The following is a 24,526-nucleotide window of genomic DNA, read 5'->3' as shown; positions in this document are numbered from 1 at the left end:
GGCTTTATTAGCCACATCAATGTGGTTATGAGGATAGAGGGAAGTTGCTGTTAGAGGAAAGAATGTTTAAAAATGTGGTCACTGTTAACTCCCAGTACTCTTGGATTGATTTCGAGTCAGAGGATTAGAATTGTGGTTGTTTGCTCTCTCTCACCCTGGGTCTTCTGTGGCTCAGGGAGAATCTTACTAAGATGATTTTCTGGAGTAAGGGTGAAGCCCTGTGAATTTGGGCTCCATAGAAGATGCCAATCATATTTGAGCCAGATCTAGGGCTGTGCTCCCATTAGCATAATACTGTGATTTATTAGGCTAACGGAAATTTTGCCGTTAGGTTTGCAGGTGGCATTATTGAATATTTCTTTTTTAAGTACTGAAAATGTATCTCTGCTTGAGAAGGATAAATCCCTACAACATGTTGTTATTTATTGTTATAAGATGAAGAGCTTTAAATAATTAATAGTCTGGATGTGGTTATTACATACCCATTAGTTTTATTGTTGGTGCATTATAGAATACACTAGTTAAGAGGGTTTCTTTTTAATCTTATTATTTTCCACCAGGGGGAGCTATATCCCCTTTTAAAAAATTGTTCAGTCACTGTTAGGTTCCACTCTTAGCTACCCCATGGACTGCAGCATGCCAGGCTTCCCTGTCTTTCACCATCTCCCACAGTTTGCTCAAACTCATGTCCACTAAGTCAGTGATGCTATCTAACCATCTCATCCTCTGCTGCCCTCTTCTCCTTTTGCCTTCAGTCTTTCCCATCATCAGCATCTTTTCCAAAGACTCAGCTTTTCACATTTAGTATCCAAAGTATTGGAGCTTCAACTCTCTAGAAGATTGTTTAGAAAATCCAAAAGCAGCTCCACCATCAAAGGTTAAAGCTGGGACTGCTCCATCCTAAATCACCACTATGGGACCTGGTGTTATACAGGATGATATAGATATAATATAAAACAGACACATGCATATAGTATAGAACATATGTGTGCTCAGTCATTTCAGTCATGTCTGACTCTGCAATACCATGGACTGTAGCTGGCCAGGCCCCTCTGTCCATGGGATTCTCCAGGCAAGAATACTGGATTGGGTTGCCAGTTCCTCTTCCAGGGGATCTTCCCAACCCAGGAATTGAACCTGCATGTCCCGCAGCTCCTGCATTGGCAGGCACACACAACTGAAGCGACTTAGCAGCAGCAGCAGTTATCAGATCTGTTCTGCTTACACTCAGACAAATTAGTCAGCTGGTTTTCTGTGGGTTCCTGTCAGCTAGTACCAATATTACAAATATCCAAAGACTCACAAAACATATTTGCATTTCACAAGTAGGATTTTACATCTTTTGCACTTACCAGGAGTCAAGTACTGATGGCCTTCCCAGATGGCTCAGTGGTAAAGAATCCTCCTGCCAATGCAGGAGACACAAGAGATGAGAATCTGATCCCTGGGTCAGGAAGATCCCCTGGAGTAGGAAATAGCAATCAACTCCAGTATTCTTACCTGGAAAATTCCATAGACAGAGGAGCCTAGCGGGCTACAGTCCATGGAGTTGCAGAGTCAGACATGACTGAACACACACCCATATAAGCACAGATGGTACTAAGGAAAGAGTGCTATGGGAAGCTTGGAATAAAACTTGAGCAAAGAACAAGAAGTGTTCAAAGACGGTCTAGATGGATTTTAATAGAAGGCAAGTGAACTTCTATTACTTAAGCATAAATATTGATAAAAATTCAACAGATTAAACAGCAGATTAGATTCAATTAATAGATTAATGAATTGGAAAATGGATCAAAAACAAATCTGGAGTGCAGGTCAAGGAAAAGAGACAGAAAATTAACAAAAAGAAATATGTGGATAGAATTATAAGCCCCAACTCTTCCTCTTCTAGAATTAAGAGTTCCTAGAAGAAGAAACGACTTAGCAGCAGCAGCAGCAGCAGGTTTAGTTTGACATTTAAATAAAACTTAGGTTTAGTTTGACATTTAAAAAAATTAGTCTACATTAAAAAAAAGACAAAGCAGGATTTTTATTTAAAAGCCCAAGTATTATATATGTTTTCCTAACTACAGAGCCTGGCAGATAATTTAAAAAAAAAAACACAAAAATCATATTACTGAACATAGTATGTATTTATGTGTGTTTGCATGTCTGAGCACATAAATATATGGGTGTAAGAGGGTGAAATAACCAATTTTCAGAGTTGGTTTTATATTCTGACTTTTGTCTAACTGAAATTTCACTTTTTATATTTTCTTAAATTAGAAATCCTCAGTGGTCCATTTTTGTCTCTCCTGCACCAATAAAATCTTGGTAACGGGAAACTTTCGCATAGTATACTCTATGGTTTGCCCCTGCTTCTTCCCTTCTCTGAACGTTCTAAGTGCACCTAGGGGCCTTCGCTCCACTTCTTCACAATTACTGCTGTGCTGCTGCTGCTAAGTCGCTTCAGTCGTGTTCGACTCTGTGCGACCCCATAGATGGCAGCCCACCAGGCTCCCCCGTCCCTGGGATTCTCCAGGCAAGAACACTGGAGTGGGTTGCCATTTCCTTCTCCAATGCATGAAAGTGAAGAGTGAAAGTGAAGTTGCTCAGTCGTGTCCGACTCTTAGTGACCCCATGGACTGCAGCCTACCAGGCTCCTCCGTCCATGGGATTTTCCAGGCAAAAGTACCGGAGTGGGGTACGATTAAACTGTTAATGACAATTATATTTATATAATTATTATTTCCTTCTGATGAATGACCTCTTTATCATTGTAAAATGATGCTTTAAAATTTTATTATATCAGTATAAAGTTGTTATTTTGGTGTTGGCTCCAATGTTCTTCTATGAATCTTTACTGTAGCAATCTACTTTCAAGTGATGTTACATGTAGTATAAGAATTTTACAATCATATACTTCTATTTCGCCTCTTCTATTTTTTTGTACTCTTCATACATTTTACTTTTATGTATGTTATAAACTCAGCAATTCATTGTTATTATTTAATATTATGTTCTTATTCATTGTTATTCATATTTTATTGACATTGTAATACAGTATCTTTTAAAATGCTTTATTTTATTTTAAGATTTTGTTTTAATGTAGACCATTTTAAATTATTTATTGAACTTGTTAGAATAATGCTTCAGTTGTGTATGTCTTTTTGTGGTTTTTTTGGCCATGAGTCCTGTGGAAGCTAAGATTCCAGGGACTGAACCTGTACCACCTGCTTTGGTAGGTGAAGTCCTAATCCCTGGACTGCCAAGAAAGTTCCTAAAGTGCTTTACATACTATAAAGAATAGATAAGAAATCCTATATAGTTATCCAAGTAATTAACATTTTTGAGGCTTTTCAGTCTTTTGCGAGGATTAACATTTCCATCTAGTATCATTCCTTCTGCCTGAAGGACTTTGATATTTAGAGTATTATACTACAGGTCTGCTGGTGGTAAATTCTTTCAGCTTTTTTATGTCTAGAAAAGTCTTTCTTGTTTCCAAAAGATATTTTCCTTGAGTATAGAATTCTAGGCTGACAGTTCTTTTTTCAGTGCTTTAAAGTAAATGCCTGCTGCATTCTCAGCATTGCTTCTGATGAGAAACCTGCTGTCATTGTATCTCTACATGGAAGATGTCTTGCTTTTGTGTTTGCTTTCAAGAGTCTTTCTTTATCCCTGATATTAAGCAGTTCTATCAGGATGTAGCTTTTCTTCATGTTTCTTGTGTTTGGTGTTTGATCTTCTTGTATCTGTGAATTTATAGTTTTCATCAAACTTGAAAATATTTAGCCTTTATTTCTTCGAATTTTTTTTTTATGTTCCTCTCCCTTCTCTGGGACCAATTACACATATATTATGTCACTTAAACTTTTTCTGACAGCTGACTGTTTCTCTCTTCATTTTTAAAAATTCTTTTATCTCTCCATCAAACTTTTGGATAGTTTCTCTTGCTATACTTCAAGTTAACTAATCTTCTCTTCTGCAATGTCTAATTTGCTGTTATTAAAATCACTATTTTTTTTATGTCAGTCTTATAGTTTTCTTCTTTAAAAGTTCAAATTAGGATAATCTTTTGTGTTTTGGTTTGGGATCTGTTTTGTGGTTTTTTCAACACATGGAATATGATCATAGGAATGCTCTTTGTTATTTTTAACATCTGTGTCTGATATACATCTGTTTCAATGGATAAAATATTTCCCTCTCAATATGAGTCAATTTTCCTGCTTTTTTACATGCTGGATAATTTTAGATTAGACATCAGACTTTGTGAATTTTATATTGTTTGTTGCTCGATATGTTCATATTCCTATAAATATTTTTTAACTTTGTCCAAGAATATGACAAATTACTTTGAAATTATTTGATCTTTTTTGATCTTTGGTCTTCCTGACCGAGGGATAGAACCTGGGTCTCTTGCATTGCAGGCAGATTCTTTACCATCTGAACAACCAAGGAAGCCCATTGGTGCATCACAAAATTTTTATTCCTAGAATTTATTTATTAGGTAGATATTGTTATACCCATGTGAAAGATGAGGAAATTGATATATAACAGAGTTCTATAACTTTCCCAAACTTATGGACAGTTAAGTGATGAGTGATGGAGCCTGGATTCACACAGGCCAAAAAGATAAAACTCAGTATATTTTATGTATTGTTGATTCTATGTTGATTAAAGCTCTCAACTCTTAAATAAAAGCTTCAGATCTTCCAGATTTTGGGAGAGTGAATTTTAACAATGAATTGTTGCTAAGTTTTAGTCCATTAATATATCAAATAGGATAGAAATATTCTATAAGTTGTCTCTCCTACTCTATAACATAATGAAAATATCACACTTCAAGTATGATAATAATTTACACGTTGAAGCATTTTGCAGTGTTAATAGTGTTTTCACATGTGTTTTCTCAGTTCATTCTTACATCTATACCAGAAAGGCATTAGCCTCATTTTGCTTAGTCTGCCACTTGGCCCCAGTTCCTGTGGTTCTTAGACCAGTGGATTTTCTACTATTTCAAGATAGCCTTTCTACATTTTAACTTGCTTTATCAAAACAAACCAAAGAAAATGGCACCTTTCCCACTTTTATGGTGATAACTTCAAAAATCAACTTTATTTATAACCTATTATTTTATATTTGCCCAATTATTGGTGGCTCAGATGGTAATCAAATGGTGATCAAAACTATCCAAGAATGCAAAATGGCAAAACGGGTTGTCTGAGGAGACCTTACAAATAGCTGAGACAAGAAGAGAAGTGAAAGGTAAAGGAGAAAAGGAAAGATATACCCATCTGAATACAGAGTTCCAAAGAATAGCAAGGAGAGATAAGAAAGCCTTCCTAAGTGAACAATGCAAAGAAATAGAGGAAAACAATAGAAGGAAAGACTAGACATCTCTTCAAGAAAATTCAAGATACCAAGGGAACATTTCATGCAAAGATGGGCAGAATAAAGGACAGAATTAGTATGGACCTAACAAAAGCAGAAGAGATTAAGAAGAGGTGGCAAGAATACATAGAAGAACTATACAAAAAAGATTTTCACGACCCAGATAATTATGATGGTGTGATCACTCACCTAGAGCCAGACATCCTGGAATGTGAAGACAAGTGGGCCTTAGAAAGCATCACTACAAACAAAGCTAGTGGAGGTGATGGAATTTCAAGTTCTAAAAGACGATGCTGTGAAAGTGCTGCACTCATTATGCTGGCAAATTTGGAAGACTCAGCAGTGGAAAACAGGAGTCAAAAAGGTCAGTTTTCATTTCAGTTCCAAAGACAGTTTTCATTTCCAGTGTTCCAGTTTTCATTTCCATTCCATTACTGAAGAAAGGTAATTCCCAAGAAAGTTCAGACTGTCACACAATTGCACTCATCTCAACACTAGCAAAGTAATGCTCAAAATTCTCCAAGCTAGGCTTCAACAGCATGTGAACTGAGAACTCCAGATGTTCAAGCTGGTTTTAGAAAAGGCAGAGGAGCCAGAGATCAAATTGCCAACATCTGCTGGATCACAGAAAAAGGAAGAGAATTCCAGAAAAACGTACTTCTGCTTCATTGACTATGCTAAAATCTTTGTGTGGGTCACAACAAACTGGAAAATTCTTAAAGAGTTGGGAATACCTGAGAAGCCTGTATCCAGGTTAAGAAGCAACAGTTAGAACTGGACATGAAACTTGTTCCAAATTGGGAAAGGAGTACATCAAGGCTGTATGTTGTCACCCTGCTTATTTAACTTGTATACAAGAGTACATCATGCAAAATGCTGGACTGGATGAAGCACAAGCTAGAAGCAAGATTGTGGGAAGGAATATCAATAACTTCACATATGCAGATAACACCACCCTTATGGCAGAAAGTGAAGAGGAACTAAAAAGCCTCTTGATGAAGGTGAAAGAGGAGAGTGAAAAAGCTGGCTTAAAACTCAACATTCAAAATTCTAAGATCATGGCATCTGGTCCCATCACTTCATGGCAAATAGATGGGAAAACAATGGAACCAGTGAGAAACTTTATTTTTTGGGGCTCCAAAAATCACTGCAGATGGTGACTGCAGCCATGAAATTAAGATGCTTGCTCCTTGGAAGAGATAACTATGTCTATGATAAACCTAGACAGTGTATTAAAAAGCAGAGATGTTACTTTTCCAGCAAAGATTTGTCTAGTCAAAGCTATGGTTTTTTCAGTAGTCACATATAGATATGGGAGTTTGACCATAATGAAGGCTGAGAACTGAAAAATGAATGTTTTGAACTGTGTTGGAAAGGAGTCTTGAGAGTCCCTTGGACTGGAGAGAGAGAGATCAAACCAGTCAATCCTAAAGGAAATCAATCCTGAATATTCATTGGAAGGACTGGCGCTGAAGCTGAAGCTCCAATATTTTGGCCACCTGATGCGAAGAACTGACTCATAGGAAAGACCCTGATGCTGGGAATGATTGAAGGCAAGAGAAGAAGGGGATGCCAGAGGATGAGATGGTTGGATGCCATCACTGACTCAGTGGACATGAGTTTGAGCAAGCTCTGGAAGTTGGTGAAGGACAGGAAGCCTGACATGCCACAGTCCATGGGGTTGCAAAGAGTCAGACATGACTGAGCAACTAAACAACAAGAGATGGTAAAGAATCTGCCTGTAATGCAGGAGACCTGGTTTCAATCCCTGGGTCAGGAAGGTCCCCTGGTGGAGGAAATGGCAACCCACTCCAGTATTCTTGCCTGGAGAATTCCATGCACAGAGGAGTCTGGCAGGTTACAGCCAGAGGGTCACAAAGAGTCGGACACGACTGAGTAATTAACACTTACTTACTTATTTTATATTTGGACAAGTATTGAAAGTTTTGCTTATCATATTAATGTTAATTTTTGTTTGCTTTGCAATCTTGCAGGCCATCTCATTGAATAGATTACTGGTGAAATATTCACAGATTGGCAATTGGTACCAGACTGGTAGGAAGCAATCCATATATTATAAAGGTTTTGGGGTGGCATTATAGCATCTACATTTTAGAAATTTTATTATCTGTTTGTTAAACCATATTTAATTATTGCTCATTTTTATTTGCTCTTTTTAAATTTGTATTGTGTATTGCTTTTATTTTTACTGTGAAATACAAACAAATTTTATGTTCTAGCCACAATTATCTTATTAGGATCCAGAGCTAAGTTTCAGGAACATCCTATTTGGCATCTTAAAAATCACACTTCTCTGGATAATATATAATGTTTTCATATTCCTGTTATTTTGGTCTTCATTAGTAAGATGAACTTTGCATGTCTTAGGGTAGAATTGTATCCTCTAAAGAGAATGTTGAAGTTCTAATCCCAGGACCTTAGAATGTGATCTTATTAGTACACAGGGGCTTTTCTGTTGTTGTTCAGTTGCTAAGTTGTGTCCAGTTCTTTGCGAACCCATGGACTGTAGGCCGCCAGGCTCCTCTGTCCATGGGATTCTTCAGGCAAGATTACTGGAGTGGGTTGCCATTTCCTCCTCCAGGGAATCTTCCCAACACAGTGATCGAACTTGTGTCTCTTTATCTCCTGCATTGCAGGTGGATTCTTTACCACTGAGCTACTGGGGAAACCCACGTAAAGGCTTTACAGAAGTAATGAAATCAAAATGGGATCATTTGAGTGGGCCTTAATGCAATAGGACTTTTGTTCTTATAAAAATGGATAAATCTGGGCATAAAGACGCCTACACAGAGGACAGTGTGAAGCCACACAGGGAAAGCACCATGTGAGGACAGGATTGGAAGTATGTGCCTACAAACCAGGGAACACCAGATTGCCAGCAACCAGCAGAAAACAGGAAAGGGCAAGAAAGGACTGTCCTCTAGAGCCTTCAGAGACCGCAGACTCTGCCTGTGGACTTGATTTCAAACTTCTAGCCTCCAGAACTGAGAAAATAAATGTTTCTTTCAGTCAGCCAATTTGGGGGAGTACCTTGTTAGGGCTTTCCTGGTGGCTCAGATGGTGAAGAATCTACCTGCAAAACAGGAGGCCTGGGTTTGATCCCTGGGTCAAGAAGATCTCCTGGAGAAGGGAATGGCTGCTCCAGTGTTCTTGCCTGGAGAAGCTCTGCACAGAGGAGCCTGGTGGGCTCTATGAGGTCCAAGGGGTGGCAAAGAGTTAGACGCGCCTGACAATTGCACTTTTCACTTTGTTGTGATGACCTTAGGAAACTAATACAGCACATAATCTAGAAAGAGAGTCTCTCTCTTTAAGGACTAAATACACTAAATAGAGTGGAACGTTGAAATACCAGCTTACACTAGTCAATTACTTTTTCTAACACCCTATTCCATCCAGGGCTTTGTTATTAGTACCAGAAGGCTCTTAGTGCTGACTCTAAGAAGCCTCTGAGAAGCCTCTAGGACATGAGCCAGCTCACCAGTGTGAAGCTTACAGTACATAGGCCTTTGCCTTCAGTGTCAAGTGGGGGTCTCTAGAGGACCTTCCAAAACCCGCTCAGTCTAGACAGTGGCTCTGCACTCTCTCGTCTCCACTCTTCCTCCGAGGCGTGTCTAGAGCCAGGCAGGTGCTGCTCACTCCTTTTTTCTCTTCCTCCTTGACTGTCTCATGATGCCAGGCTGGTAGGAAACTGTGAAGATGTGAGGGGTCCCACGCCCTGGGAAATGGTCTGCAGCCCTGCACTCTGTCTCTCAGAATGATCCTCTATCAGCACTTGAAAGTAGGTTGTCAGAATGTAGGAAAAGACTTGGAGATTTCTGTGACACTCAGTGAGACAGTGGCAAAGCCTTGGGAGGGATGTGTGGCTTGGAGGGCACAGAGTGTCCGCAAACCCAGGGAGGGCAAGGATGAGTCATGGGGAGAGTACAGATTAAATTCAGAGGCAGTGGGAGGAAGAAAGTGCAGTTTAAGATGGGATGCTGTCACCACAGAGTGCCCAAGAGGAAGAGATCAAGTGGTTAAGGAAGACAGCCCAGACCGTGGTCTGCCCCAGCCCCACACTTCTGCTCTCTATGTCCAGCAGTTGCTCAGTCATTCTTTCATCCTTCTTTCTGTCTCGGAATTGTGTGTTTTTCTCTAACAGTGAGATAGATAGGTTTAAATAGACACACACACACACAATATTTGTCATAAGTGAGTAAACGTGATCATATCCTACCTGCTTACTTTAATGCAGCTTTTTAAAATGATTTGCTTGTCTCCCTTTTCCCATCAATCCTCTCTCTCACTCTCAGTATCACTTCTGCCCATGTAATCATGCTACCGACCTTGCATACATTCTTTCATATTTTTCATACTTCATACTTTTATTAATCCTCAGATAATCATATGTGGATTTAAATGCATATGCAAACATTCAGATATTGGTGATGAGCCAAGTCCTTCTTCACTCCCTGACCTCTTAAGAAGTGTTTTGCTGTTTTCTGTCCTTGATACTTCCACGTGAAACTGGAAATAAATAAATAAAATAAACAAATAAAATAAATAAAAAGATTCTTTTATTGAAAGAAGGTGATTCCAGTTGGATTTCTTTGCAGTGTATAAATTTGTTAGAACCAACATTTTTTTAATAATGTTTTCCATCTAAGAAGTTGGTTTGTTTTGTCATAGAAATATCTTGTTTTATTGTCCTTCACAACATTTTAGAAATATTGAAAAAAATGCATCAGCTTTCATTATTTTTTTTATCTATGATCTAGTCACTTTGACCTTTAAAGTTATGGCCTCAATTCAGTTCAGTTCAGTTCAGTTCAGTCATTCAGTCATGTCCGACTCCTTGCGATGCCATGGACTGCAGCATGACAGGCCTCCCTGTCCATCACCAACACCTGGAGTTCACCCAAACTCGTGTCCATCATGTCACTGATGCCTTCCAACCATCTCATGCTCTGTCATCCCCTTCTCCTCCTGCCCTCAATCTTTCCCAGCATCAGGGTCTTTCCAGTGAGTCAGCTGTTCGCATGAGGTGGCCAAAGTATTGGAGTTTTAGCTTCAACATCCTTCCAATGAACACTCAGAACTGATCTCCTTTAGGATGGACTGGTTGGATCTCCTTGCAGTCCAAGGGACTTTCAAAAGTCTGCTCTAACACCACAGTTCAAAAGCATCAATTCTTCTGTGCTCAGCTTTCTTTATAGTCCAACTCTCACATCCATACATGACTACTGGAAAAGCCATAGCCTTGACTAGACAGACTTTGTTGGCAAAGATATGTCTCTGCTTTTTAATAGCTGTCTACGTTGATCATAACTTTCCTTCCAAGGAGTAAGCGTCTTTTAATTTCATGGCTGCAATCACCATCTGCAGTGATTCTGGAGCCGAAAAAATAAAGTCTGTCACTGTTTCCATTGTTTCCCCATCTATTTGCCATGAAGTGATGGGACCAGATGCCATGATCTTAGTTTTCTGAATGTTGAGCTTTAAGCCAACTTTTCCACTCTCCTCTTTCACTTTCATCAAGAGGCTCTTTAGTTCTTCTTCACTTTCTGCCATAATGTGGTGTCATCTGCATATCTGAGGTTATAGATATTTCTTCCAGAAATCTTAGTTCCAGCCTGTGCTTCATCTAGCCCAGAGTTTCTCATGATGTAGTCTGCATATAAGTTAAATAGGGTGACAATATACAGCCTTGAAGTACTCCTTTCCCAATTTGGAACCAGTCTGTTGTTCCATGTCCAGTTCTAACTGTTGCTTCCTGACCTGCATACAGCTTTCTCAAGAGGCAGATCAGGTGGTCTGGTATTCCCATCTCTTTAAGAATTTTCCACAGTTTTTTGTGATCCACACAGTCAAAGACTTTGGCGTAGTCAATAAAGCAGGAATAGATGCTTTCCTGGAACTCTCTTGCTTTTTTGATGATCCAGCAGATGTTGGCAGTTTGATCTCTGGTTCCTCTGCCTTTTCTAAAACCAGCTTGAACATCTGGAAGTTCATGATTCATGTACTGTTGAAGCCTGGCTTGGAGAATTTTGAGGATTACTTTACTAGTGTGTGAGATGAGTGCAATTATGCAGTAGTTTGAACATTCTTTGGCATTGCCTTTCTTTGGGATTGGAATGAAAACTGATCTCTTCCAGTCCTGTGACCACTGCTGAGTTTTCCAAACTTGCTGTAATATTGAGTGCAGCACTTTCACAGCATCATCTTTCAGGATTTGAAATGGCTCAACTGGAATTCCATCACCTCTACTACATTTGTTCGTAGTGATGCTTTCTAAGGCCCACTTGACTTCACATTCCAGGATGTCTGGCTCTAGGTGAGTGATCACACCATCATGATTATCTGGTTCATGAAGATCTTTTTTGTACAGTTCTTCTGTGTATTCTTGCCACGTCTTCTTAATCTCTTCTGCTTCTGTTAGGTCCATCCCACTTCTGTCCTTTATCGAGCCCATCTTTGCATGAAATGTTCCCTTGGTATCTCTAATTTTTTTTGAAGAGATCTCTAGTCTTTCCCATTCTATTGTTTTCCTCTATTTCTTTGCACTGATCACTGAGGAAGGCTTTCTTATCTCTCCTTGTTATTCTTTGGAACTCTGCATTCAAATGGGTATATCTTTCCTTTTCTCCTTTGTTTTTCACTTCTCTTCTTTTCTCAGGTATTTGTAAGGCCTCCTCAGAGAGCCGGTTTGCTTTTTTTGCATTTATATTTCTTGGGGATGGTCTTGATCTCTGTCTCCTGTACAATGACATGAACCTCCATCCATAGTTCATCAGGCACTCTTGTCTATCAGATCTAGTCCCTTAAATCTATTTCCCACTTTCACTGTATAATTGTAAGGGATTTGATTTAGGTCATACCTGAATGGTCTAGTGGTTTTCCCTACTCTCTTCAATTTCAGTCTGAATTTGGCAATAAGGAGTTCATGATCTGAGCCACAGTCAGCTCCCAGTCTTGTTTTTGCTGACTATATGGAGCTTCTCCATCTTTGGTTGCAAAGAATGTGATCAGTCTGATTTTGGTGTTGGCGATCTGGTAATGTCCATGTATAGAGTCTTCTCTTATGTGTTGGAAGAAGGTGTTTGCTGTGACCAGTGTGTTCTCTTGGCAAAACTCTATTAGCCTTTGCCCTGCTTCATTCTGTACTCCAAGGCCAAATTTGCCTGTTATTCCAGGTGTTTCTTGACTTCCTACTTTTGCATTCCAGTCCCCTATAATGAAAAGGACATCTTTTTTGCTGTGTTAGTTCTAGAAGGTCTTATGGTCTTAACAGAACCGTTGAACCTCAGCTTCCTCAACATGTGATATTGAATGGTTTGCTTTGGAAGCAAACAGAGATCATTCTGTCATTTTTGAGATTGCATCCAAGTACTGCATTTCAGACTCTTTTGTTGACTATGATGACTACTTCATTTCTTCTAAGGGATTCTTGCCCACAGGAGTAGATATGATGGTCATCTGAATTAAATTCACCCATTCCAGTTCATTTTGATTCACTGATTCCTAAAATGTCGATGTTCACTCTTGTCATCTCCCGTTTGACCACTTCCAATTTGCCTTGATTCATGGACCTAACATTCCAGGTTCCTATGCTCTTTACAGCATCGGACCTTGCTTCTATCACCAGGCACATCCACAACTGGATGTTGTTTTTGCTTTGGCTCCCTCTCTTCATCCTTTATGGAGTTATTTCTCCACTGCTCTCCAGTGGTAGGTTGGGCACCTACCAACCTGGGGAGTTCATCTTTCGGTGTCCTATCTTTTTGCCTTTTCATACCATTAATTTTCACGTTCGTATTATGGCCTACCTCAGTGAAATGTTCTTTTCTCCCAGAATCAAAGACAAGTCTTTTCCTTAGTATTAAAAATGATTGTGTTTAATATTTAGCGTTACTAAATGACCATTGTAGAGCCAAACTAAGGTTACAAGCTATATCTCTAAATTACCCTGGATTTCTACTGTTTATTTATCATTTTTAATTGTTTCATGTTTCTTAGTGAAAAAAAGGTTAACTTTATAAATTAAAGGCTCCTTGAAAGCTGAGGCCCAAGTCTCCCCTGCCTGGGTTTATAATAAGCAGTAAGCAGAGGGAGGGGAAACGCAGTGGATCACCAATGGAATGAGCTGTGCTGTAGGCTGAGGCTCACTAGGGACCAGAGAAATCCCACTGGACAGGAATCGCATGATGTGCAGTTCTCCTTAGCCACCACAGCTCCTGCAGTCTCACTTCAACTTCTTATCCTTGAATATCACCTGGGATTCTCATCACTCTCACATCAGACAGACACAGAGAGCATTTCCAAACTTTTTGAAAAACAGTATCTGAATCTCTACACCAAATCTTCATCCATTCCTCTCAGTATGATTTCTTTCTTTGGACCCCAGATATCATCTGTATTCAGTGCTTATTACACACTAATAAATCACTGTGTTATTTCAAAAGGTGTAATGTTAAACATAAAGCTAGAATATGCAAAACACATAGTTTTTGGGCAATTATTATACATCACAAGTACTGTTGGATATACTGTAGTCTGTTTTCCTTAGGTTTTTCTTCTGACTCCCATGAACCATAGGTTTGCCTGTTTTTTACCTAGTCACAATATAGGATTCCCCATACTAGAATGTTTTCCTAATGGACAGTCCATCCAATCCAAGCCCCTTGGCCCAGTGTGTGTATGTGTCTGGTGGGGTAGTCTTCTTTGGTTCCGTGGCTGAATAGCTGGTACACAAAATCTGCAACCAACAGCGTTTCCTCTTACCTGACATCATTTGTGACTTTTCTCAGGCCTCTATTACTGAAATTCCAGCTCAGTGACTACTAATAGGGTTTTGTTTTAAAGTGTTCTAAATTCTGTTCTAAATATTTTAAATTCTCTCTCTCTCTTTCTACAATTTTTTAACAAATAAAAGAATAATTGTTTCCAAATACAATACCATTTTTTCTAAGCAAAATATGGAAAAAAGCTTGACATTTTTGGAATGAGATCAATGGCATGTATTAGAAGATAGTTGACATGAGGTGGTTAAGAGATTTTTTTTTTAAGTTTGCTCTTAATTCGTGTTTTACAATTTGACCAAAAAATAACTTCATCAGGTATTCAGCTAGCAATTAACTTCAAGATTAGTTTGCCACCTGGAAACAGTGTCTTCTACCCACTTCTGAATCATTTACCTGTATCCCTCCCATGGCACTAAATGATTTCAACCTTGTATTATTTACTTATTTATATATTCATTTTATTCCATATTTCTTCTATTGGATTGTAGCCTTCTGAAAACAAAACTTTTGTTTGGTTAATTAGTGTCTTTTATAATCCTTAGCATAGCATCTTGTAAATGATAAATACCAAATTAACAGCTATTGAGTGAATGAATGAATAAATGGCATGATCTGTTAAAACCAATTAACAATACAACATGGAGAAAATATTGACATGCTGGAATGTGCTTTTCAACTTAAGAAGCAAGTTATAGCTTTAAAGCTCTGTTGTAAAGCTGGGGTCACACATTTGACAGAAGAATGAGAACCAGTGAGTTCCACCCTTACTCAATCCATTTAGCATGCTTCACTGAACTCTATACTAGTACTTTATAGAAAGAAAATGTTTTTAATCTGGAAACCCAGCAATTATGTCCTAAATTTTATATACCTGTTCACCATTATTTTCCTTGAAATTATTCTCCTAGACATTCTCAAAATATGTGAAGGTTTTACACAAAATAAAACCTCAATTTTTGCTTCAGCAATTCGAGTAATATTGGCTAATGTTTGTTCAATTAAAATTTTTTTTCAATGACAGTAGAGTCGGACATGACTGAGCGACTGAACTGAACTGAATTTTCTTTCAACTCAAACATTTTTCTTGGCTTCCTATGTTCTTGAATAGCATTTTTAGCAACTGCAAATTAAAAATCATCTCTTGTGGTAAATAGGAAGGTTATATTTATTTACTATTTCTGACATTTTAACTCTTTTTTCTATATCTCTATATTACTGTTCTTAAATATGTAGTTTAAGCAAATTATTCAATACAGTATATGACAGCTGTTGTACTTTAATATCAGAGTAACCAAAATGGATCTACAGCTTCTTCTGTCAAAACAGCCCCAAGGATGCTATAGTAGGCACCTTCCTTGTAATCACTGTTGCCGTTATGCATTGCACACGGTCTTTTAAAATTTGTAATTTTTATTCATGAAGCTTAAAGATGCTTTGGTCACAATGCAGTATAATGTAGCTGCAGTTAGTTATATTTATTCTTTTTTTTACTTTAGTCTTTAGTAAACTCCCAGTGAACTTTTACCTTGTAAATGACCTGATATGACATATTTGAACTTACAATGAACTTTTATTCTCTGAGAAATACAACAGATGGAAAATAAGCAGATTTTTCAAATATTTTTAGATGCAGTATTTTGACATGTTTAACAGAGTCAACAAGGCCAACTATCTCTTTCCAGTGTTTACTTTGTTGGCTTCATGGTACTGCAGGCTGTTTGGTTACATTATATTCCCAAATTCAGAGGTTCCATTATATTTTTGTTTGACCAGCATCTTGATTTAAAACCAGTACTTGTATATTCATTTAAAGATGAAGCTAACTGTATCATAAGGTGTAACAAATTCTAAGAAACCTTTATTTGATCTATTGAAATATGGTTGTTTCAAATCACTTAGATACTAGGGGCTTTTAAAACATCCATTCCAGATTTTGGAATATGAATCAATTATGTTTTACCTTTGAATAGTTTGCAACTAGGAATTCAGTTCAAAATGCACATGGTTTCTGAAGGATCACTTGGGAAAGGAAGGGGAAAATGAACTGAGCATGAGCTATTGTGTTACTGTTGCTGTGGTGAGAGATAGTCTCCTTAGAGGTTTTTAATCTTTATAACTCTCTTCTGAAGTAGTTATCCTGCTTGTTTTCCAAGAGGGAAGGGAGACAGAGGTTGAGTCACTTGCTGGAGAAGTGACAAGCTCAGTTGGGAATTAAATCCAGGTCTCCCAGGCTTTCAAATCCTTGTACCTTTGAAGGATGAATTGTTGACAGTTTCATGCTCCCACAAGCAAAATGCTTTCTTTGATCAATAGACACTAAAGATAAAGGTGTGATAAAATGATAATACTTTTGTAATCTTTTTTTGAGAATTTTAGTTTACTTCTTTGTATTTATTGCACAGTATTTATAAATGAATTAGATTGAAAAACTCTCAGAATGCTCTCAGTGATATAAAAATAGTGACAACATTTTTGCTTCTCTTGAAAGTTTTGTTGTTTGCAAAAAACTACGTATACATGTGTTACATTTACCAATAATGCAAGCATGTATATTATTTATACATTGATATGCATCTCCTTGCTCAGAATCAGTTCTTATTAATGCCCACTTTATTCTCAGACCATAATTTATTCACACTGAAGAGTATTTTAGATGTATTTTTAGTTCAGAGGGAGATTATACTTAATGGGCATAGATATGTATAAAACAACACACAACTGCATTTATAAGATCAGAATGTGAACTCTGTTAAGCTGTAATTAGCCCAAGTTTCCTGACACTTTACTTAGTAATGACAGTATCATTGGCAAAGCTGATAAAGACTTTGTGTTTCACAAGGATATGTTCAGAAGCTGAAAAGGCCTGTTGTGGTCTGGTCAGTGATGTAATTAAAATGAAGAGCAACTTAAAATAAGTTGTGTTACTCATTTTAAGGGAATTACTAATATTCTGTATTCTTTAATTTTTAGTTCATTTTTATAAACAATTTTTCATTAAAAATTATGAACAGGTTTTATATTAAAATAAGTGATGCTGTTTCTCTCTCCAGTGTTTAGATATTGAAGGTGGAGCATTGCAGGTTCAAGGAGCAAAGGAGTCTCTTCCTTCTTCCTCTTATAAGATCTTTTCACAGGTGTTATTTTGTTGTCTGTTTAGAGTTCAGGGAGGAGGTGCATAAATTTGCCTCTATACAACACATAGGGGATTTAGTTAGGCATGAAAGCATTTTCTTGTAGAAAGTAGGGAAAAAACATGGTAGGAGAATAAGCCCACAGAATATCTTTGGTTTCTTGGTATTGGTTAAGAGTAATTGGTATATATAAATTGCAAAACTTATGATTACACTTTATAATAAGGCAGTTTCTTAAATTTAAGATAATCATCATTTACTCAAATTTATGGGTGTGTAGCCATGAAATTAAAAGACGCTTACTCCTTGGAAGGAAAGTTATGACCAACTTAGATAGCATATTCAAAAGCAGAGACATTACTTTGCCAACAAAGGTTCGTCTAGTCAAGGCTATGTGTTTTCCTGTGGTCATGTATGGATGTGAGAGTTGGACTGTGAAGAAGGCTGAGCGCTGAAGAATTGATGCTTTTGAACTGTGGTGCTGGAGAAGACTCTTGAGAGTCCCTTGGACTGCAAGGAGATCCAACCAGTCCATTCTGAAGGAGATCAGCCCTGGGATTTCTTTGGAGGGAATGATGCTAAAGCTGAAACTCCAGTCCTTTGGCCACCTCATGTGAAGAGTTGACTCATTGGAAAAGACTCTGATGCTGGGAGGGATTGGGGGCAGGAGGAGAAGGGGACGACAGAAGATGAGATGGCTGGATGGCATCACTGACTCGATGGACGTGAGTCTGAGTGAACTCTGGGTGTTGGTGATGGACAGGGAGGCCTGGCGTGCTGCGATTCATGGGGTCGCAAAGAGTCGGACACGACTGAGCAACTGAACTGAACTGATGGCAGTACCATGATTACAGAGCATCATAGAGAAGGATAGGTTCTGAAGTATTGATGCATACAATGTATATTTATAAGATACTAAAAATAATGTTATTTTTTCAACATACGTCTATGGCAGAAAACATAATTTTAGGCATATGTGGTTTTTCTTTTATTCTATTGCTTTAACAAGGACTCTGAAAGCTATAAAGTGATACTATTTCTAAAAATAAGGTATCAGTTTTAAAAAAAGCAAACTGTTCAGAAAAGTTCTTAAAATTAATTTTCCTTAATAACCTACAAGTTTCTAGTTAGGACTTTTTTGACTGCAAGAGATGAAAACTGAATTCAGACTAGCATAAAAAAGGGGGGGTGGCAATCACATTCAAATACAAATACAAATTTAGATTATATTGCATACTGTTTCTGCATCTTTTAAAAACAATGTCAGGAGTATTTCCTCATGGTTAAATGCTTTTTATTTCAGGAGTGCTTCATGGCACTCCATTATCTGTATATATCATGGCATATTTCCAGTACCCTCCTGTGAGACACTTAGATTGTTTCCAATAGAGTATTTTCAAATTCACAGCCCAAGTAGAGTAAAAAGCTTGACTGGCATCTTGAATAGCAGGAAAATGTAAAACCACAAAAACATTTTTCTAAAGTCAAATGTAGTTGTAATTAGTTATTTAATTATTTGCCTAGTGAAAAATTTTAGTAATTTATTAAATTTAGTGTTTACACAAAAGTAGTTTTTAAAGAACATATTTCTTATAATGAACTTTGTCTCAATTTACTCTTGAATTGCTAGTCTTTTGTTTGTTTTTATTACTTAGTAATTGAGATATCCCTCCATAGGTGGGCCAGTTTCTTCATATAGTTTTAATTGGTAACTAATGGGAAAGGACTATGTCTAGGCTGTATATTGTCACCATGCTCATTTAACTTATATGGAGAGTACGTCCTGTGAAATGCCAGGCTAAATGAAGCACAAGCTGGAATCAAGGTTGCTGGGAGAAATATCAATAACCTCAGATATGCAGATGACACCACCCTTAAGGCAGAAAGCAAAGAGGAATTAAAAAGCCTCTTGGTGAGGGTGAAATAGGATACAGAAAAGCTGGCTTGAAACTCAACATTCAAAAAACTAAGATCATGACAACTGGTCCCATCATTTCATGGCAAATAGATGGGGAAACAATGGAAACAGTGAGAGACTTTATTTTTTGGGGGGGGCTCCAAAATCATGGCAGATGGTGACTACAGACATGAAATTAAAAGATGCTTGCTCCTTGAAAGAAAAGCTATGACAAACCTAGACAGTATATTAAAATAAAGCAGAGACAGAGATATTACTTAGTCAACAAAGGTCTGTATAGTCAAAGCTATGCTTTTTCCAAGAGTCATGTATGGATGTGAGAGTTGGACTATAAAGAAAGCCGAGCACCGAAGAACTGATGCTTTTGAACTGTGATGTTGGATAAGACTCTTGAGAGCCCCTTGGACCAAAAGGAGATCAAACCAGTCAATCCTCAAGGAAATCAGTCCTGAATATTCATTGGAAGGACTGATGCTGGAGCTGAAGCTCCAGTACTTTGGCCACCTGATGCAAAGAGCTGACTCACTGGAAAAAACCCTGATGTCGGGAGGATTGAAGGCAGGAGGAGAAGTAGACAACAGAGGACACTGGTTGGATGGCATCACTGACATGATGACATGAGTTTGAGCTAGCTCTGGGAAATGGTCAAGAACAGGGAAGCATGGCATGCTGCAGTCCATGGGGTTGCAAAGAGTCAGACACTACTGAGTGACTGAATAACAACACAATATCTGTACTAATGCAAGCAATAATTTTGAGTTGCTTTAAACTCTGTATGATTGACCTATTCTCTGCCATATATGTCTATTAAAAAATAAAACCACAACTTGAATTAAAATAATTTTTTATTTTTATTTATCCAAGTTTCTACAGTGAAACTACAATTTTGTCATAATTCTACCCCATACCCCCATTTATATTGTTAAAACTTCCACTTTACCTCTATGAAAATCACTATCTCATTTAAGAAAATGTAAGATCAAATTGCCAGCATATGTTGGATCATGGAAAAATCAAGGGAGTTCCAGAAAAACATCTACTTCTGCTTCATTGACTACACTAAAGCTTTTGACTGTGTGGATCACAACAAACTGTGGAAAATTCTTAAAGAGATGAAAGTACCAGACTACCTTACCTGTCTCCTGGGAAACCTGCATGTGGGTCAAGAAGCAACAGAACCGAACATGGAACAGCTGACTGGTCCTTGGGAAAGGAGTAGGACAAGGCTATATGTTGTCATCTGTTTACTTATGTGCAGAGTACATCATGTGAAATACTTGGACTGGTTGAATCACGAGCAGGAATCAAGATTGCCAGAAGAAATATCAACAAACTCAGGTATGCAGATGATACCACTCTAATGGCAGAAAGTGAAGAGAAACTAAAGAGCCTCTTGATAAAGGTGGAAGAGGAGAGTGAAAAAGCTGGCTTAAAACTCAACATTCAGAAAACTAAGATCATGGCATCTGGTCCCATTGCTTCATAGCAAATAGAAGAGAAAAAAGTGGAAGCAGTAACAAGTTTTAGTTTTTTGGTCTCCAAAATCACTGAAGACAGTGACTGCAGCCACAAAATTAAAAGACACTTGCTGCTTGGAAGGAAAGTTATGATAAACCTAGACAGAGTATTAAAAAACAGAGACATCACTTTGCCAACAAAGGTCCATATAGTCAAAGCTATGGTTTTTCCAGTAGTTATGTATGGATGTGTGAGTTGGACCATAAAGAAGGCTGAGTAAGCCAAAGAATTGATGCTTTTGAATTGTGGTGCTGGAGAGGACTCTTGAGAGTCCCTTGGACTACACGGAGATCAAACCAATCAATCCTAAAGGAAATCAATCCTGAATATTCATTGGAAGGGCTGATGCTGAAACCGAAGCTCCAATACTTTGGCCACCTGATGTGAAGCTCTGACTCACTGGAAAAGACCCTGATGCTGGGAAAGATTGAAGCCAAAAGGAAAAGGGGTGGCAGAGGAAGAGATGGTTAGATAGCATCACTGACTCAATGGACATGAATTTGAGCAAACTATAGACCCAGGTTCAATCCTGGGGTCGGGAGATTCCCTGGAGAAGGGAATGGCAACCCACTCCAGAATTCTTGCCTGGAAAATCCCATGGACAGAGGAGTCTGGTGGGCTACATCCCATGGGGTCATAAAGAGTTGGACATGACTTAGCAACGAACACACATACATAGGAGATAGTAGAGGACAGAGGAGCTTGGCTTTAGTCCATGAGGTCACAAACAGTTGGATACAATTTAGTGACTGAACAGCAAGCGGCAACAAACTTTATTTTTGTACTTAGAATAGATAAAATAGTTTCTGATCAATAGTTCCATGGCCCATTCTAGGGCATATTATTGTTGGCACAGATTAATACCATTGTTTATATCTGTAACCTTATGTCATCAGGTAAATGCTTGTTACCATGATGGTTTTAGAGCACCTGCTGTCTGCCCAATGGGAGGGCCAAAAGCCACTGAAAAAGAAAGGAGGACAGCTCAGAGTATTTTGAAAAAGTTTGTATGAAACAAAAATGAGCTCTCCCATGTAACTAAATTCAAGACATGTTAGCAATCAAAATGTTTCACAGGAATCATGATTATTTTATAACATTATCTAATACATTATTTTATAACAAAATATTTTATAACATAATATTTTATACATATTAACATTTTCCCCTCCAGTACTCACACAGTCATCCAGCACATTTTAAGTGACAGTTTCTGATACAAATGAGTCCTGTGCCAACAGTTTTAGAGTTTAGCCTGCACAGTTATCTGGGAACAAGTAAGTATTAGAAAAGTTTCGTGGATAATTCTGAATTCTACTAGAAAACCTATACATTTTTTTTCTCTTAACCTAAAGATTATGTTCAGAAAGTTAACATCCTGTACATAGACAATAGAATCAGAAGTAATATTGTCAAAAATTTGACAGTTTTGTTGGTAACTTCAACTGTTTGGTGTCTGGAGACCACTTAGTTTGTCCCAGAAATTTTTATTTTCTTTTAAAAAATCCAGGTAAAAATTTTTATAATATTTCTATAACCAAATTTAACTAATAACTTTTATAAAATTGCTGATGCTTAATCAAAACATTTCCATCCTATCTGCGATAGTAATGTGCCCCTCCATGTCTTATATTTAAACCATGTTATTGAGTTAATCAAGAGACTCTGGATGAAAAGATTCAAGCCCCTTTTAATAAAAATAAGTAAGCACTGGTGAGAGAGAAGAATAGACGAATTAGCGCTAATTTTTTCTTTCATAGGGAAGGAGTCATCAAATCATTTTATTCTTTATCAACAATAATGATCAGAAAACACTTAAAAATGCAAAAAATATAAACATGAAAATGAATGAAAATAGTGCACCATCCCTTCAGTCAATATTGAATCAGTGTTTTGTATTTATTTGTTTATTTGACCGCATGGCCCGCAGGATTTTAGTTCCCCAGTCAGGGATTGAACCCAGCCCCTGTAGTGAAAGCACCAAGTCTTATGCACTGGACCACCAGCGAATTCCCTCAAAGTATTCTTAAAGAGGACTACAATTTGAATTTTTAAGACTAAACAGATTATTAATTAATTAATCCTCTCTTTCAATTAACCATTACTACTGGGCAAGCAGTCTGGGTCCTGGCTGTGCCCTGGACAGACGAAGTTGCTGTCTGATGGATGGAGCTCAGTATGTGGGTAGACATTAAACTAATAACTGACAAATTGAGAAACATATTTTGAAGAAATACTAAAGAGTGCTATGAAAATGAGTAATAAGGGAACATAATTTTTTTTTTCAGCTGGACCTTGCAGCCGAAAGGTCTGTTCGGTCCAGCCAAAAGGCCAGTTCCTTTATCAGGGATTGAACTTGGGCCACAGAGGTGAAAGTGCCCAGTCCTAACCACTGGACCACCAGGGAATTCCCAGGGAACATAGTTTAGATTTAGTGTTAAAGAAGGTTTTATTAAGTGATGTTTGGATAGAGAAACCTGAACGATGAGTACCTGCTTAGGCACTTAAATAAAATGAAGGCAATGAAAACATGTGGCACACAATGTTCAGTATGTGTTGTTGAATGAATGAATGCTGCTCTAAAAGTCAGAAAACAAAGCAAACACTAAAATGGAAAGCATAAAACAAGATCTCAGAAGTTATTGCAAAAATCATAGCTGTGCAAACAAACAAATAATACCAAACTTCCCAAATAAGGAGATGAAGTCTTAACTAAAATCAAAGTCCCACTAAGTATTATGATGCACACTAAAACAATGCAAGAGCTAGAAATATCAGAATATGCAAGGAACAAGAAGGAGGGCAAGGAAGCAGAAATGGAGGAGGAGAAGGAGAATGAGGAAGACAAAAGTTGGGAGAGGTGATCTGAATAGTAAAGTAGTGGCTTCCCCAGGCTTCCCACATGGCACTAGTGGTAAAGAACCCACTGCAGTGCGGGAGACACAAGAGTCAAGGGCTCAGTCCCTGATGGGGAAGATCCGTTGGAGGAGGGCATAGCAACCCACTCCAATATTCATGCCTGGAGAATCCCTGTGGACCGAGGAGCCTGGCGGGCTATGGTCCATAGGGTCTCAAAGAGTTGGACATGACTGAAGTGATTTAGCATGCGTGCAGTGGCTTCATGGTACAGAATTCACCTGCCACTGCAGGAGACATGAATTGGATCTCTGATCTGGGAAGATCCTACATGCTGTGGATCAACTGAGCCAGAGCACCACAACTATTGAGCCGGTGCTCGGGAGCCCGGGAGCCACAACCACTGAAGCATGCATGCCCTGGAGCCCATACTCCACAAAAGAAGTCACTGCAATGAGAAACCTGATCAGTGCAACTAGAGAGTAACCCCTGGTCCCCACAACCGGAGGAAAACCGGCACAGCAATGGAGACCCAGCAGAGCCAGAAATAATTAAATAAACTTATTAATATTAAAGCAGGATTCAAATGGCATAAAAATGTACCTACACAGTAAAATAAGGTAGTCATGCACTGTCATGCATAAATAACATAGAATTAATATGTTTAAGTCAGCACTATTAGATCTGCAGCGGAAAATTTCAACAGCTCTTAATATTTATCAAGTTGATTAAAAAGAACATAGAGTATTAGAACATAAGTGTTGAATTAATAGCTACAGATAGGGCATTTTCCCTGTATAAGATAAGTATGCCCCTTATTTCCAAGCATCCTCAAGATTACTATAATCTATTTCAGAGAATAGAAATTTTATAGGTCCAATTCTTTGATCATATGTAATAGATTAATAATTAAACTTTAAGCAAAACCCAAA

The sequence above is a fragment of the Bos indicus genome, chromosome 17, assembly GCF_029378745.1.
Source record: "Bos indicus isolate NIAB-ARS_2022 breed Sahiwal x Tharparkar chromosome 17, NIAB-ARS_B.indTharparkar_mat_pri_1.0, whole genome shotgun sequence".
Lineage (NCBI taxonomy): Eukaryota > Metazoa > Chordata > Mammalia > Artiodactyla > Bovidae > Bos > Bos indicus.
The sequence above is the reverse complement of the archived record's forward strand: the minus strand, read 5'-3'. Positions refer to the sequence as shown.